The following is an 18,101-nucleotide window of genomic DNA, read 5'->3' as shown; positions in this document are numbered from 1 at the left end:
TTCCTTTCTGCCCACCTTCCTAGGACGGTAAGAAGATTGAAGAGTCACACAATATAGTGCAAATACAAACCTATAAGACCTCTTTCACACTTCCGTCTTTCTTTTTCTGTCACAATGCGTCATTTTGTGAAAAAAAACAGCAAATGTTTCTACTGGATCCGTTTTTTTCTCATAGACTTGTATTAGCAATGGATTGTGACGGATGGCCTTCTGTTTCATCCGTTGTGTGCTGTCTCCGTCGTAAAATTGCTGTACGTCGTGCAGAGACAACGCACAGAGGAACATTTTTTGTGCAATTCAGAAAATCACTCAGTGTCGCTGACTGTCAGAATCAGGAATCCAGCGTCGGGTTCCGTCTTTTGAAACTGAGCATGCGCGGAAGAATTTCCAGTCAGGGAAATTCTCTCTCTCTCTTTTTAATATTGATGCCTACGCAGCATCAATAGTAAAAAGATATAATGTTAAAAACAAAATTAAAAAAAAAATCTTGATATTCTCACCTTCCGGCGTTCCTTACAGCCTTCCCGATGCTCGTGACGCTCGTGATGCTCCCATTCCCATTAATGCATCGCGGCAATGACCCCAGATGACGTGGCGGTCTCGCAGGTCATTTAGCAAGGACTGTACACTTGAAAAAATTGTAGAACTACTGTATGAATCAAATTAATTGCAGCCTGCTTTGAAAGGATGAGGAATTCAAGAGAAGGTTGGATATTTTGTGCTAATTTGCCACTACATACTTAAAAAATAATCAATAATAAAATAAAATAACATAACATAAGAACTTGTTTTTGGAAGAAAATGCTGTAGACTGTTTTTAGCAAGGCTAAGCTAATGGCTATACCACTAATTTACTAGTTATGATCTTGCAAATGTGTAACTTTTATTGTTTTGGATGTTTTTTAGATGTAGAAATTGCCGTAATGATCCTGAGACACTTGACCTTTGGAACTCCTGGAGTTTATTAAACATTGTGTACCTTCATCTTCGATAAGTTATTAATGACTTTCATATACCAAGAAACCCATTTTTATGCCAGTAAAGTGTACTTAAACCAATGCTGTGCTGATTTTAACCCCTTCATTACCCAGTCTATTTTGAGCTTAAAGACCTTGCCATTTTTTGCAATTCTGACCAGTGTCCCTTTATGAGGTAATAACTCGGGAACGCTTCAACGGATCCTAGCGATTCTGAGATTGTTTTCTCGTGACATATTGGGCTTCATGTTAGTGGTAAATTTAGGTCAATAAATTCTGTGTTTATTTGTGATAAAAACGGAAATTTGGCGAAAATTTTGAAACAGTAGAAACCCCCACAAGTGACCCCATTTTGGAAACTAGACCCCGAAAGGAACTTATCTAGATGTGAGGTGAGCACTTTGAACCCCCAAGTGCTTCACAGAAGTTTATAACACAGAGCAGTGAAAATAATAAATACGTTTTCTTTCCTCAAAAATAATTTTTTAGCCCAGAATTTTTTAATTTTCCCAAGGGTTACAGGAGAAATTGGACCCCAAAAGTTGTTGTCCAGTTTCTCCTGAGTACGCTGATACCCCATGTGTGGGGGTAAACCACTGTTTGGGGACACATCGGGGCTCAGAAGGGAAGTAGTGACTTTTGAAATGCAGACTTTGATGGAATGGTCTGCGGACATCACGTTGCGTTTGCAGAGCCCCTGGTGTGCCTAAACAGTAGAAACCCCCCACAAGTGACCCCATTTTGTAAACTAGACCCCCAAAGGAACTTATCTAGATATGTGGTGAGCACTTTGAACCCCCAAGTGCTTCACAGACGTTTACAACGCAGAGCCGTGAAAATAAAAAATCATTTTTCTTTCCTCAAAAATGATGTTTTAGCAAGCAATTTTTTATTTTCTCAAGGGTAACAGGAGAAATTGGACCCCAGTAATTGTTGCGCAGTTTGTCCTGAGTATGCTGGTACCCCATATGTGGGGGTAAACCACTGTTTGGGCACACGTCGGGGCTCGGAAGTGAGGGAGCACCATTTGACTTTTTGAATATAAGATTGGCTGGAATCAATGGTGGGGCCATGTTGCATTTGGAGACCCCCTGATGTGCCTAAAAAGTGGAAACCCCTCAATTCTAACCCCAACACTAACCCCAACATACCCCTAACCTTTATCCCAACTGTAGAAGTAACCCTAATCACAACCCTAACCCCAACACACCCCTAACCACAACCCTAACCCCAACACACCCCTAACCCTAACCACAACCCTAATTCCAACCCAACCCTAACCCTAAGGCTATGTGCCCACGTTGCGGATTCGTGTGAGATTTTTCAGCACCATTTTTGAAAAATCCGCGGGTAAAAGGCACTGCGTTTTACCTGCGGATTTACCGCGGATTGCCAGTGTTTTTTGTGCGGATTTCACCTGCGCATTCCTATTGAGGAACAGGTGTAAAACGCTGCGGAATCCGCACAAAGAATTGACATGCTGCGGAAAATACAACGCTGCGTTTCCGCATGGTATTTTCCGCACCATGGGCACAGCGGATTTGCTTTCCATATGTTTACATGGTACTGTAAACCTGATGGAACTCTGCTGCGGATCCGCAGCCAAATCCGCACCGTGTGCACATAGCCTAATTCTAAAGGTATGTGCACACGCTGCGAAAAACGCTGCGGATCCGCAGCAGTTTCCCATGAGTTTACAGTTCAATGTAAACCTATGGGAAACAAAAATCGCTGTACACATGCTGCAGAAAAACTGCACGGAAACGCAGGGGTTTACATTCCGCAGCATGTCACTTTCTGCGGATTCCGCAGCGGTTTTACAACTGCTCCAATAGAAAATCGCAGTTGTAAAACCGCAGTGAATTGTGCAGAAAAACCGCGGTAAATCCGTGATAAATCCACAGCGGTTTAGCACTGCGGATTTATGAAATCCGCGGAAAAATCCGCAGAGGACCAGAATACGTGTGCACATTCCTAACCCTAACCCTACCCCTAACCCTATCCCTAACCCTAACCCTACCACTAAACCTAACCCTACCCCTAACCCTACCCCTAACCCTACCCCTAACCCTACTCCTAACCCTACCACTATCCCTAACCCTAACCCTACCCCTAACCCTAACCCTACCTCTAACCCTAGCCCTAACCCTAACCCTACCTCTAACCCTACCCCTAACCCTAACCCTAACCCTACCTCTAACCCTACCCCTAACCCTAACCCTACCTCTAACCCTACCCCTAACCCTAACCCTACCCCTAACCCTACCCCTAACCCTAAGTTAGGGCTAGCGGAACGCACCAAATAATAAGACAGATAGAGTATGGTGCGTTCGCAGCCCGGGGTCCACCGTGCAGAGATGGAACCTGCTGCCAAGTAATGACGGACTATATGGCGGTACTCATAGGTATACACACGTGGGTTAAACTTCACCCAGCGTGAAGGAAGCGATCCTGTTGCGTCACAGGACCGCGGTACCGCACATAGAGCACGAGCAAGGAGTCAGCGAACTCAAGCCCAACTAGGATTGAAGTCCGATTAGACCCTTGCTGGCACAACACCGCAACTGGGTGTGAAAGGAAACTAAATAATATAAAGGCACAAGAGTGCGTGTGGTGCCGCACAAACGGACGCCGCTATCCACCCAGGCTTGGGTAAGGAAAGCGCACGGCGCCGTACAGGCGGTCACAGCAACTAGTTGCTGATATGTGTGTATTGTGCTGATGGGTAGTCGGGCGCTAGATAGCTACCATCATCCGCAAACAGTCAACAACACTAGGGAGGGATATTTAGGAGCTTTCATCCTTCGACATACATCCATCTACACACACACAATAACAATTGTACACTAGCGCATGGCCGTGCGGTCATGCGCAGTTTATATAGTTGCAGCACAGGAAGTGGCCACAGAAACTTTGCCCTTCCAAGACCTGCCAAGAGGACCAATGGAATGTGCTGCAGAGCCTGAGCACATGACCCTCGATCTCCAACGGGAGATCTTGCCCTGGGCATGCTCAGTGTGTGCAGACAAGGACTTAGTCCCAGAGAAGTCCGCTCGCTGCTGACCAGCACTGGCTTTAATGGCAGAAGCTGAAGAAGCAGCAGTAACTCTCTGTACAGAGTGAGACTGAGCAAGACGCTGGGACCGACGTCCATGCTGAGCAGACTCCACTGCGGCTGGATAAGAATGGGAGACCGCAGCGGAGATGGCTCGAGATTCCCCCTGTGCAGAAGCGGGAACTCGAGACCTAACTTTACCCCCCCTCCTAGGGCCCCCCCTCCTTGGGCCTCGCTATGCTCGAAGGCAGCAATGAGCTGTGGGGCCCGAATGTTTTCAGCAGGCTCCCATGACCTGTCCTCTGGGCCATAACCCTTCCAATCCACAGATAGAACTTTTTGCCGCGTACCACCTTGTACCCCAAAATAGCGTTCACCTCGTAATCGTCCGTAGACGAACCCGATGTCCCGGCAGATGACTCGGAAAACCGGGACATGTATACGGGTTTCAAGAGGGACACATGAAAGGTGTCGGTGATACCCAAGTGTGGAGGAAGAGCCAAACGGTAGACCACAGGATTAACCTGTTTGAGAACCTTGAAGGGACCCAAGTAGCGAGGAGCAAACTTAGTGGACTCAACTCGCAGCCTGATGTTACGGGCGGAGAGCCACACCAAGTCGCCAGGAGCAAAGGTCGGAGCGGGGCACCGATGAACATCGGCGGAGGACCTCATTCTCTCCTTGGAGGCCCGAATGGCATCCTGCGTGCGGTCCCAAATGTCCCGTGCCTCCACAGCCCAGTCTGCCACCCTGGAGTCAGCAGAAGACACAGGCATGGGCACAGGAACACGCGGATGCTGGCCGTAATTTAGGAGGAATGGAGTCTGACCGGTGGAGTCGGCTACGGCATTGTTAAGTGCAAACTCTGCCCACGGTAGCAAGGATGCCCAGTCATCCTGCCTGGCAGAAACAAAATGTCGTAAATATGTGACCAAGGTCTGGTTGGCCCTCTCTACCAACCCATTCATCTCGGGATGATATGCCGAAGAGAGATTCAACTCAATACTGAGTAGACGACAAAGCTCTCTCCACAATCGAGACGCAAACTGGGGACACCGGTCACTAACAATTTTGTCTGGCATACCGTGTAGGCGAAAGATATGCTTGACGAACAAGACAGCCAACGCCCGTGCAGAAGATAGCCGTGGAAGAGGCACCAAGTGCACCATTTTGGAAAAATGGTCGGTGATCACCCAGATAATGGTGCAGTTACGAGACTTGGGTAAGCCCACCACAAAGTCCATCCCGACCATCTCCCAGGGCCTGTCCGCCACCGGCAGAGGATAAAGCAAACCAGCTGGCCGTTGCCGAGGAGTCTTGTTCTTGGCGCAAGAGACACACGCCCGAACATACTCTGCGACATCACGAGCCATATGCGGCCACCAGTACGTCGTCGCCAGTAACTCAGATGTCCTTTTGGTACCAAAATGTCCACCCACCCTGGACGAGTGTGCCCAAGAAAGAACCTCCGGTCGCAAATTGGATGGAACAAAAGTCTTGCCCGGGGGCACAGACTCTAGCGAACCCGGGGCCACAGTTCTCAAGCTCTCGGTGGGGACAATAAGCCGAGGCTCCTCCTCCTCCTCCGCAGATGACACAACGGAGCGAGAGAGAGCGTCGGCCCGAATGTTCTTCTCCCCAGAAAGAAAATGGAGGGTGAAATGAAACCGGGAGAAGAATAAGGACCATCTGGCCTGGCGAGAATTCAACCGCTGGGCTGTCTGCAGGTACACCAAATTTTTATGGTCTGTGAAGACTTGGAAGGGAAAACGTGCTCCCTCCAAGAGATGTCTCCATTCCGAGAAAGCCAACTTCATGGCTAGCAACTCCCTGTCCCCGATGGAATAATTCCTCTCTGCTGGTGAGAAGGTCTTGGAGAAAAAGAAGCAAGGATGCTTCCGACCTTGAGCATCCTTTTGGAAGAGGACTGCTCCAGCACCAACAGAAGAGGCATCCACCTCCATGATAAATGGCTTATCAACATCGGGGCGATGTAGGATGGGAGCGCTAGCGAAGTGTGACTTTATAGAGTTAAAGGCCTTGGAGACCTCCTCAGACCACAATTTGGGATTTGCCCCCTTCTTGGTGAGGGCAACCAAGGGAGCTACCAAAGTTGAGAAGTGCGGAATGAACTGGCGATAATAATTAATGAACCCCATAAAGCACTGCACCGCTTTAAGAGAATGGGGTTCCTGCCAGTCCATCACAGCCTGTAGTTTGGCAGGATCCATAGCCAATCCCTGGGCAGAGATGATGTAGCCTAGGAAAGGTAAGGACTCCTGCTCAAACATACACTTCTCCAAATTGGCATAGAGGGAGTTTGCCCGTAGGAGGTCGAAGACTTTGCAAACATCTCTCCGGTGGGAGTCAATATCTGGAGAGTAGATGAGAATATCATCCAGATAGACTACGACCGAGGTGGAAAGCATATCCCGGAAGATATCGTTCACAAAGTCTTGGAAAACGGCTGGGGCATTACAGAGCCCGAAGGGCATCACCAGATATTCATAGTGCCCATCCCTGGTGTTAAAAGCCATCTTCCATTCGTCCCCCTCACGGATGCGAATCAGGTTGTAAGCACCCCGCAGATCTAGTTTAGTAAATACCCTTGCTCCCCGAAGCCTATCGAAGAGCTCAGATATCAAGGGCAAAGGATACTTATTCTTAACGGTGATGGCATTAAGACCCCTGTAGTCTATGCATGGACGCAATTCCCCATTCTTCTTCTGCACGAAGAAGAACCCTGCCCCAGCAGGTGACACTGACTTCCTAATGAATCCTCTTGCCAGGTTTTCCTGGATGTACTGTGACATTGCCTCCGTCTCCGGGAGAGATAGCGGATAGACTCGACCCCGGGGAGGCTCAGCACCAGGCAAGAGATCAATAGAACAGTCATAGGGGCGATGGGGCGGAAGGATCTCCGCCGCCTTTTTGGAGAACACGTCTGCATAAGACCAATACTGCTTGGGGAGAGAGGAAAGATCTGCGGGTACCTCTGTAGTAGCAACCTGAACGCACTCCCTCTGACACCTACCCCCACAAGATTCGCCCCATCCCAGGATTCTGCCAGAGGACCACTCGATATGAGGAGAGTGGTACCGTAGCCAAGGTATTCCCAACAGGACCTCATCAATTCCCTCAGGAATGACGAGCAGAGATATAATCTCCTGATGAGATGGCGACATGGACAGAGTAAAAGGGATGGTCTGGTGTGTTATCTGTGAGGGCAGTGTCGACCCATTCACCACTCGGACCGTTACTGGTTGAGCTAGCATAACCAGGGGTATTGCGTGACGTTGGGTGAAGGCAGAAGACATAAAATTGCCCTCCGCCCCAGAATCCACGCAGAGCTCTACCGAGTGGGAGAATGAGCCTATAGTAATTGTCCCCTTAAAGGACAATTTAGAGGCAAACGTCGCCGTGTCTAGTGTACCTCCACCTACTACCACTAGACGCTGACGTTTCCTCGACCGCTGAGAACATCTGGTGGCTAGATGTCCTGACTGCTGGCAAACATGACAGACCTTGAGTGCACAAGCAGTCCGGGACTTAGATCCCGCTTGTGACACTTCCCTGGCCTCATGTGACTCAGGAACCAGGACCGGAGATTCCAGAGGTTTGGCGAAGGTAGGAGCCAGCCGAAACCTCTGCCTACACTGGGCTCGCTCTAACCTCCGCTCGTTAAAACGGAGGTCAATTTGAGTGGAGACAGTTATTAACTCCTCCAGTGTGGCAGGAATCTCCATAGTGGCCAGAGCGTCCTTAACGTGGTCAGCCAGGCCCCTCCAAAATATGGGGATAAGAGCTTTATCCGACCAATCCAGCTCAGAAGCTAAAGTGCTGAATTGGACGGCAAAATGACTGACCAAGGACTCACCCTGAGTTAATGCCAGCAGTTGGAGCGCAGTATCATGGGTGACTTGAGGTCCTAAAAAGACCTGTTTCAGAGTGCTCAGAAACAGCGGAGCACTCTGCACCACATGATCACCACGCTCCCACAGCGGCGTAGCCCATTCCAACGCCCTGTCTGACAAGAGAGACACTATAAATCCCACCTTGGCCCGCTCTGTGGGAAAACGTGCATCCAGGAGCTCGAGGTGAATAGAGCACTGACTCACAAATCCCCTACAAAACTTGCTATCACCAGAAAATCTTTCTGGCAGCGGGAGGCGAGAAAATGTCGGAGCAGGGGTGGCAATGGACAGGATTGCTGCAGCCACGCTAGCAGCCTGTACAGCAACTGCGGTAACATCCACAGCTGAGGTTGCGCTCTCAAGAGCCACCAACCTACCCTCCAGCTGCTGGATATACCGCAAGGATTGCTGTTTGTCCGTCATTACTAGCCAGACCCTGGCGCTAGTGTAATGTTAGGGCTAGGTGTTAGGTGCAGAGATGGAACCTGCTGCCAAGTAATGACGGACTATATGGCGGTACTCATAGGTATACACACGTGGGTTAAACTTCACCCAGCGTGAAGGAAGCGATCCTGTTGCGTCACAGGACCGCGATATCGCACATAGAGCACGAGCAAGGAGTCAGCGAACTCAAGCCCAACTAGGATTGAAGTCCGATTAGACCCTTGCTGGCACAACACCGCAACTGGGTGTGAAAGGAAACTAAATAATAATATAAAGGCACAAGAGTGCGTGCGGTGCCGCACAAACGGACGCCGCTAACCACCCAGGCTTGGGTAAGGAAAGCGCACGGCGCCGTACAGGCGGTCACAGCAACTAGATGCTGATATGTGTGTATTGTGCTGATGGGTAGTCGGGCGCTAGATAGCTACCATCATCCGCAAAAAGTCAACAACACTAGGGAGGGATATTTAGGAGCTTTCATCCTTCGACATACATCCATCTACACACACACAATAACAATTGTACACTAGCGCATGGCCGTGCGGTCATGCGCAGTTTATATAATTGCAGCACAGGAAGTGGCCACAGAAACTTTGCCCTTCCAAGACCTGCCAAGAGGACCAATGGAATGTGCTGCAGAGCCTGAGCACATGACCCTCGATCTCCAACGGGAGATCTTGCCCTGGGCATGCTCAGTGTGTGCAGACAAGGACTTAGTCCCAGAGAAGTCCGCTCGCTGCTGACCAGCACTGGCTTTAATGAAAGAAGCTGAAGAAGCAGCAGTAACTCTCTGTACAGAGTGAGACTGAGCAAGACGCTGGGACTGACGTCCCTGCTGAGCAGACTCCACTGCGGCTGGATAAGAATGGGAGACCGCAGCGGAGATGGCTCGAGATTCCCCCTGTGCAGAAGCGGGAACTTGAGACCTAACACCCTAACCCTAGTTCTAACTCCAACCTTAGTGGGGAAAAAAAATAATAATAATTCTTTATTTTATTATTGTCCCTACCTATGGGGGTGACAAAGGGGGGGGGGTCATTTACTGTTTTTTTTTATTTTGATCACTGTGAGGTTTTATCACAGTGATCAAAATTCACTCTGGAACGAATCTGCCGGCCGGCAGATTTGGCGGGCGCACTGCGTATGCGCCCGCCATTTTGGAAGATGGCGGCGCCCAGGAAAGAAGACGGACGGACCCCGGGAGGCTAGGTAAGTATAAGGGGGGGAGATCAGGGCACGGGGGGGCGTCGGAGCACGGGGGGGTGGATCGGAGCATGGGGGGGATCGTAACACGGGGGGGTGGATCGGAGAATGGGGGGGTGGATCGGAGTGCGGGGGTGGATCGGAGTGCAGGGGGGGTGGATTGCAGCACGGGGGGTGGGATTGGAGCATGGGGGGAGCGGACAGGAGGACAGGGGAGCGGAGCACAGGACGGAGGGGAGCGGACCAGAGATCGGAGGGCTGGGGGGGGCGATCGGTGGGGTGGGGTGGGGGCACATTAGTGTTTCCAGCCATGGCCGATGACATTGCAGCATCGGCCATGGCTGGATTGTAATATTTCACCAGTTTATTAGGTGAAATATTACAAATCGCTCTGATTGGTAGTTTCACTTTTAACAGCCAATCAGAGCGATCGTAGCCACGGGGGGGTGAAGCCACCCCCCCGGGCTAAAGTACAACTCCTCCTGTCCCTGCAGGCCGGGTGAAATTACAGTTAACCCTTTCACCCGGCCTGCAGTAGCGCGATTCCGCCATGACGCATACGCTGCGTCATGGGTCGGAATGGCACCGACTTTCATGACGCAGCGTATGCGTCAAAGGTCGGGAAGGGGTTAAGACATCCTAATACTCATTTTTATGCCTTAGAAACTAATGTCTAAACTTTTTACATTTGATTTGTAGTTCTATTTTTTTTTAATCCTCCCACTTTTCCAGCAGTCATGTAAATTTCATTCGTTGTAAAATATTGAGCGAGTAAGTAATTACAGAATAATGTTAAAATATCTCAGGAGGGCTTGTAAATGGTAATTTGTCCAAAGTTGATCAGAAAGCATCCATAATTCATGTGAATCATATCACTTAACACAATGTGGTGAACTGAGGCTAATGGCTGAGCGAGGATTATTGGAATGATACATATTAATACTATTGCACCAAAGTCTGAATACAAAAATATCAGGAACTCAGAACAAGGAGAATTCAGTGCAGAAACATAGTACATTGTTGGTAATAAGTACAATTTCCTAAGCAAATATCTGGGGATTTGCTAACTATTTGCTGTCAGTTTATGCTGAAGCCAAATATGTTTTAAGTATAAAATGCAGCATAATTCATTTTCCCATAGTTTACAATGTACTGGAGCTAAACTGATCTAAAATGTAAACAAGGCTTCTAAAATGCATCTTATTTAAAGAAAATCTGTCATCAACATTCAGTTCTTGTATGTTTTATCAATCTACTATATTTTGTTTTTGGTTCTATAATTGTCTAAGGGTCACTTCCATCTTTCTGTCTGTCCTTCTGTCTGTCTTTCTGTCACGGATATTCATTGGTCCCGACCTCTGTCTGTCATGGAAATCCAAGTCACTAATTGGTCATGGCAAAACAGCCACGACCAATCAGCGACGGGCACACTCCGGAAGAAAATGGCCGCTCCTAACTCCCCGCAGTCAGTGCCCAGCGCCCGCATACTCCCCTCCAGTCACCGCTCACACAGGGTTAATGCTGGCAGTAATGGACCGCGTTATGCCGCGGGTAACTCACTCCGTAACCGCTGCTATTAACCCTGTGTGTCCCAACTTTTTACTATTGATGCTGCCTATGCGGCATCAATAGTAAAAAAATGTAATGTTAAAAATAATAAAAAAACAAAAAACCTGCTATTCTCACCCTCCGTAGTCCGCCGAGCCGCTCGCGCCAGCCGCCATCTTCCATTCCCAGTGATGCATTGCGAAATCACCCAGAAGACTTAGCGGTCTCGCGAGACCTCTATGTCATCTGGGTAATTTTGCAATGTATCCTGGGAACGGAAGAAGGCGGCAGCCGCACGTATCGCCAGAGCTTTGGTGGATCCCAGGGGGTGAGTATATAACTATTTTTTATTTTAATTATTTTTTTTAAAATGGATATGGTGCCCACAATGCTGTATACTACCTGGGCTGTGTTAGATACCGCGTGGCTGCTATATACTACATAGGCAGTGTTATATACTGCGTGGGCTGTGCAATATATTACATGGCCACTGTTATATACTGCGTTGGCAGTGTTATATACTTCGTGGCTGCTATATACTGCATGGGCAGTGTTATATACTATGTGGCTGATATATACTGTGTGAGCTGTGTTATATACTACGTGGCTGCTATATACTGCATAGGCAGCGTTATATACTACGTGGCTGCTATATACTGCGTGGGCTGTGCTATATATTACATGGCCAGTGTTATATACTGCGTGGCCTGTGTTATATACTATGTCACCTGTGTTATATAATGCGTGGCTGCTATATAGTGCGTGAGCTGTGTTATATAGTACATGGCTGTGTTATATACTGTGTGGCCACTGTTATATATTGTGTGGCCTGTATTAATGCATCGGGTATTCTACAATATGTATGTATATAGCAGCCACATAGTATATAGCACAGGTCATGTGGCTTGTGCTATATACTATGTGGCTGCTATATACATACCTAAATACATATTCTAGAATACCCGATGCGTTAGAATCAGGCCACCATCTAGTTAATCTATAATAAATTATTATGTTAAAGCGTAATACTTTCTATAAACACCCATAGATTTAATATTTCCCTGAAAATGGCTAAGCACCAGAGCCCGATTTGCCAATCAGAGTATCAGATGATCTTCCCATGGTTTCTGACATAATGATGGGCCCCACAATCAATCATCACTTTGATTTTTACAGTTCGAGCAGTCAGACTATGGAAGTGGTTATAATGGCAGACACTTATAAAAGCAATTATAAAGGGCTGGATGCTTTTCACAATAAATGGCATTGTAGCTTATAGAGATAAAAAAATCTTTTAAAATTCGAATTTTCCAAGTTTGCAGAATTTTCTCTCAAAATTTGATTTGTGGTAAATAAATTTGCGCAAATTTCAATACAGGAATGCTTGTAATTGCTGGCAAAGGGCATATGGAGCAGAGAAGTGAGAGAGAGAACCATGCTGACCATAAGAGCTTACACTTTATAGGTAAGAAAGAGAGAACCTTGCTGACAATAAGTACACTATACAGGAGAGAGAACTGTGCTGACCATAAGGGCTTACACTCTACAGGAAGAGAGAAGACCCTACTGACCATAAGGGTTTACACTCTACAGGAAGAGGGAAGACCCTGCTGACCATAAGGGCTTACACGCTGCAGGAAGAGAGAAGACCCTGCTGACCATAAGGGCTTACACTCTACAGGAGAGGGAGGACACCTACTGACCTGACCATAATGGCTTGCAGTCTACAGGAGAGAGAGGACACCTACTGATCATAAGAGCTTACACTCTACAGTAGAGAGCGGACTCTACTGACCATAGTGGCTTACAATTTACAGGCAAGAGAGAGATCGGACCCTTCTGGCCATAACAGCTTACACTTTATAGGTTTGAAAGAGAGAACCTTGGTGACAATAAGTACACTATACAGGAGAGGGAACCATGCTGACCATAAGGGCTCACACTCTACAGGAGAGAGAGGACCCTACTGATCATAAGAGCTTACACTCTACAGGAGAGAGAGGACCCTACTGACCATAAGAGCTTACACTTTACAGGAGCGAGGACTCTACTGACCATAGTGGCTTACAATTTACAGGCAAGAGAGAGATAGGACCCCTCTGACCAAAAGAGCTTACACTCGGCAAATGAAGAGTTAAATTTACTCAGTGACTTTAAAGATGGAAAATTAATCTGCTGTACAACTGTGCTTCACTGAGAACCACTGATTTTTGATGGCAGGTACTGACCACAACTGTACAAAATGTGATATCCTGTCAGATTTCATAGCTGCAGTGCATTATGGGAAAGCCCGCTCCTCAATACAGAATGACCTAAGTGTGCGTTTTAATGCTTCAGCAGTGTGGGAAATGGTGCTGAGTTTTTTTTTTTCAAAGCGCAAATTAAAATGTTCAAATTCACATTTAACCACAAATTTCAGAAAGCTGGACTGAAACTTGATCCTCTGCAACTTGATCTTCTCACCTCTAGTGCATTATTCATAATCTAGCAATAGAGAATGCATAGCTGGGTGGAGAAAGTAAGAACTTGATAGACTTATATCTATATTCAACCTCTATAACTATGAATCACAAATGATTTTATTTATCAATGATATGTTTTGTCCATGCAATGATAGCAATAAAATTATGATCTGGACATGTAAATGTTTTGTAAAGATGGAGCGTGGATTCAAGTACTAACAGTTTGTCACTGCTCTGAATAAATATTTAACATGGACACTTTTTGTCCTCTTAGAATTATATAGTTAACCTTTTTCTATAGATAATTAGTACATCATGTGATTTTACATTCAGTGCCAATCAACATTGTGATATATAATTCCCAAAGGATTCTAAAAAACAATATACCTGAAAAAACTTGACTACATCCATGAGATTTTATTTTAAGTAACAACGTATAACTCCCTGAAAGGTGACCATGCTGTTTTTGATAAAGAGATGTGCTACAGTCAGATGTTCCTGATTCATGATATGACATATTCATGATGTACTTCTGTGTGCACCTCTCCACAAATCCTACTCCTGTCCCCAATTGAGTAAGATTTGTGGCTCATCATGGTTTTGAAGAGTTGCAGTGGTCATGCCCCCAGCCTACCCCAACTCCACCCACTTTGGGGTAAAATTTGCGGTAAATGCAAATGTTGACAAAATTTTAGCATAGCCTTAAAATGTTCCAAAATTATGCAACTTTTCCGAGCTTTCTATGCCAAAATGATGTTGTTTAGGTGTTTATGAATTGGGCCATAATCTTTGACTTTTGGTATACTATCTTATATCCATTTCAACAGTTGAAAATACTTATAAACAAAACTTTTATATATTCATCAGGTTACTAATGATGTATCACTATAAATAATTATTGCTTAAAAGATTTAAATATATGAGGGAGAATTGTACTAATAGTAGTGATTATGTTTATTTGTTTTAGTTTTCCATTATACAGAATTATTATTATTATTTATTTATATAGCACCATTAATTTCATGGTGTTGTACATGAGATAGGGGTTACGTACAGAGTTATAGATATCGTTTACAGTAAAAAATTCCCATTCTAGAAACAACTCTATTCTACCTTGTTTATGCACCACTCAAAAAGACTTTCAATTATGACATATTAATGGCTATAGAGTTTAAAAATGTACTGAACAAGAATCTTTTGGAACACCTCCAGCTGTAGTAAATATTCTGCTGATAATAATTTATCCCAATTTGCACAAAACATATTTCATCATATGAAACTACCATGACATACTGTAACATTTCACCTGGTCCCCTTAAGTCATGACACACAGGTGGTGCAGGGAATTAAACTCCCTGTTCAGCTAGTCAACCAGATGTTCACTGAAAGCCTCGGGTTCCATTTGCTTCCCTGGAAATCAAAATAAAAGGATTCATAGCTTCCATTTTCCTTATTCATTCGCTAAAACTTTCAAATGTGTTATACCAGCACATGGTAGTCATATTCAGGTTCTTATTTTTCAAAGATTGTTTTGAAAAAAAATTGTTTATAAGTAAAATAAGTAACTTTTCAACTATTATTATTATTATTAGATTATTATTTTTTTATATAGCAAACTAACAATTACAGACTGATACAGAGGGGCGAGGACCCTGCCCTTGTGGGCTTACATTCTGCAGGATGGTTGGGAAGGAGACAATAGTTTGAGTGCTGCAGGAGCTTGGTTGTTGGGGAGGCGGTAGCTTCGGTCATGGTGAGGAGGCTGCGGGGTCAGTGCAGGCTGCAGGTTTTCCTGAAGAGGTGGGTTTTCAGGTTCCATCTGAAAGATACGAATGTGGTTGATAGTCGGACGTGTTGGGGCAAAGTATTCCAGAGGATGGGTGATATACGGGAAAAGTCTTGGAGGCGGTTGGGTGAGGAGCGAATAAGTGTGGAGGAGAGGAGGAGGTCTTGGGAGGACCAGAGATTACATGATGGAAGATATCGGGAGATTAGTTCAGAGATATATGGAGGAGACAGGTTATGGATGGCTTTGTAGGTTAGTATTAGTAATTTGAACTGGTTATGCTGAAGGAATGGGAGCCAATGAAGAGATTTGCAGAGGGTGGAAGGAGGAGAGAGATTAATTAGTTGGGCAGCAGATTTAGTAGATTGACAGTTGAGGAAAGGATGGATTCTGGAGATATTTTTGAGCTGGAGGCGACAGGAGGAGGAAATAGCTTGGATGTGCAGTTTGAAGGACAAGGCAGAGTCAAGGGTTACTCTGAGGCAGTGGACTTCCAGTATGGAGTAAAGCATGATGTGGTTAATTGCGATAGATAGGTCAGGTAAGGAAGATCTATGAGATGGAGGAAAGATGATGAGTTCAGATTTGTCCACATTGAGTTTGAGGAAGCGAAAGGAGAAGGTGGATATGGCTGATAGATACTCCAGGATTCTGGACAGCAGAGAGGTAACATCTGGGCTAGAAAGGTAGATCTGAGTGTCATCAGCATAAAGGTGGTACTGGAATCCATGAGACTTTATGAGTTGTCCCAGGACAAGTGTATAGATTGGGAGGAGTAGGGGTCCTAGAACAGAGCCTTAGGGGACTCCAACAGAGAGAAGGTGGGATGAAGAGGTAGTGTGGGAGTGGGAGACGCTGAATGTGCGGTTGGAAAGGTATGAGGAGATCCAGGATAGGGCGAGGTCTTTGATGCCAAATGGAGGAGAGAATCTGTAGTAGGAGGCAGTGGTCTATTTAGTGGTCTATTTGCAGTTACTAGTTTTCACAAATTATCATATTATATTCCCATCTACATTTCGTATTTCATTGCATGTTTCAGAAGATCTAAACAATGTTGATCAGTGGTTTATTGATATAATTTAGTCTATTTAAAGTAAGGACAAGTTGTAGTCTGCTGATGTTATGTGGTATACCTTAAAAATAGAGTTGAGGGAATTTTACTTTTTTCGGATCGAGTCGGGTTTCACGAAACCCGACTTTGTCAAAAGTCGGGTCGGGTGAAATCGGCCGATTATTGCGAAAAGTCGGGGGCCGACTGAAACACGAAACCCAATGCAAGTCACTGGGAAATCAAAGTCAGCAGTGAGTGGAGAACAGGAAAACACCTACAGTGCCCATTTTAATGCCAAAAACATCAATTCTTATTACTTAAGCTTGTCACTCTTAATTTACTTTATAATAATAGTTAGGCATTGAAAACTGGGGGTCATTTGGCTAAAGTTGTCGGCGGGTAGGGCTGGCTCAAGATTTTCGTGGGCCCAGGAAATGCGGAATACGCCATGGAAGTGGAGCAGGGAGAGGTAAGTATTTCAACTTTTCAAGTGCTGTGATCCAGAGCAAGCAGGGGGGCACTGGCACAGGGCCCCTCATAGTACGGCGGTGTGTTTGACGGCGGGTGGCCCCTCCCACTGGCAGAGACACTTTTGTGTACTCTGAGGGACCCTGTGCCAGGGACGTCGCCAATGAGTATGCCCCCCACCTGATGAAGGAACCTGCACTTTCATCTGTACCTTCCTCTTTGCCCCAGTGTAAGGTGGTATAGTATGCGGGAAGGGGAACCTGACTTTCAGCAGGGTCAGATTCTGGCTGTGTGGAATGCAAGGGGAATGTAGTGGTCTGGGTCAATTTACCAGCAGACTCATCTAGCAGTGGCTGGGCAATGGGCAGGATGAGGAGGAAACACAGATATAGGCCCAAATAATAAAGTAGGCTAAATGCAGTTCAAAAAATTGGTAACAGGACTAAACGGGTGGCATTGCTTTGTTCAGTGGAGGACAACTGTAATGAGTGGCAGACACAGGTAGTAGGCCCAAATACTAAAGTAGGCTAAATGCAGTTCAAAATTGGTAACAGGACTAAACGGGCGGAATTGCTTTTGTTCAGTGGAGGACAACTGTAATGAGTGGCAGACACAGTTAGTAGGCCCAAATAATAAAGTAGGCTCAATGCAGTTCAAAATTGGTAACAGGACTAAACGGGCGGCATTGCTTTGTACAGTGGAGGACAACTGTAATGAGTGGCAGACACAGTTAGTAGGCCCAAATACTAAAGTAGGCTAAATGCAGTTCAAAATTGGTAACAGGACTAAACAGGTGGCATAGCTAGGTACAGGGGTGGGCTCCTCTGCTGAGTAGCAGACAGTGGTAGTAGGCGCAAAGTTTAAAGTGGTCTAAATGGAGGCCAGGGCCCCTGTATATTTTAACTATCATCTATCATTTCAACAAATTTGTATTGGCAGTGCCATTGAAGGATTTAACATCACAGACTACACAGTGGTGGAGCAGGGAGAGGTAAGTATTGCAAGTGGTAGAGCACTGTTCGAGCTGGGGGAGAACACTCTCTCATGGGTGTCGGTACTGGCACAGGGCCCCTGATATTACGACAGTGTGTCTGACGTTGGTTGTGCAACACCACCGTCAGATACACTTCATTGTACTATGAGGGACCCTATGATAGTGCCATCGCCCAAGAGTGGGCACACCCACCTGTCCA

The 18,101-nt window shown here is 46.1% G+C and overlaps 1 long non-coding RNA gene across 1 annotated transcript in view; it reads left to right on the top strand.

The window, feature by feature from the left end:
* The window catches only part of LOC138676035 (uncharacterized), a 2,127,350-nt gene that overhangs the window by 1,053,926 nt on the left and 1,055,323 nt on the right, over nt 1-18,101 (top strand). The gene's annotated exons all lie outside the window — the stretch shown is intronic.

The sequence above is a fragment of the Ranitomeya imitator genome, chromosome 1 (genome assembly GCF_032444005.1).
Source record: "Ranitomeya imitator isolate aRanImi1 chromosome 1, aRanImi1.pri, whole genome shotgun sequence".
Lineage (NCBI taxonomy): Eukaryota > Metazoa > Chordata > Amphibia > Anura > Dendrobatidae > Ranitomeya > Ranitomeya imitator.
The sequence above is the reverse complement of the archived record's forward strand: the minus strand, read 5'-3'. Positions and strand labels throughout refer to the sequence as shown.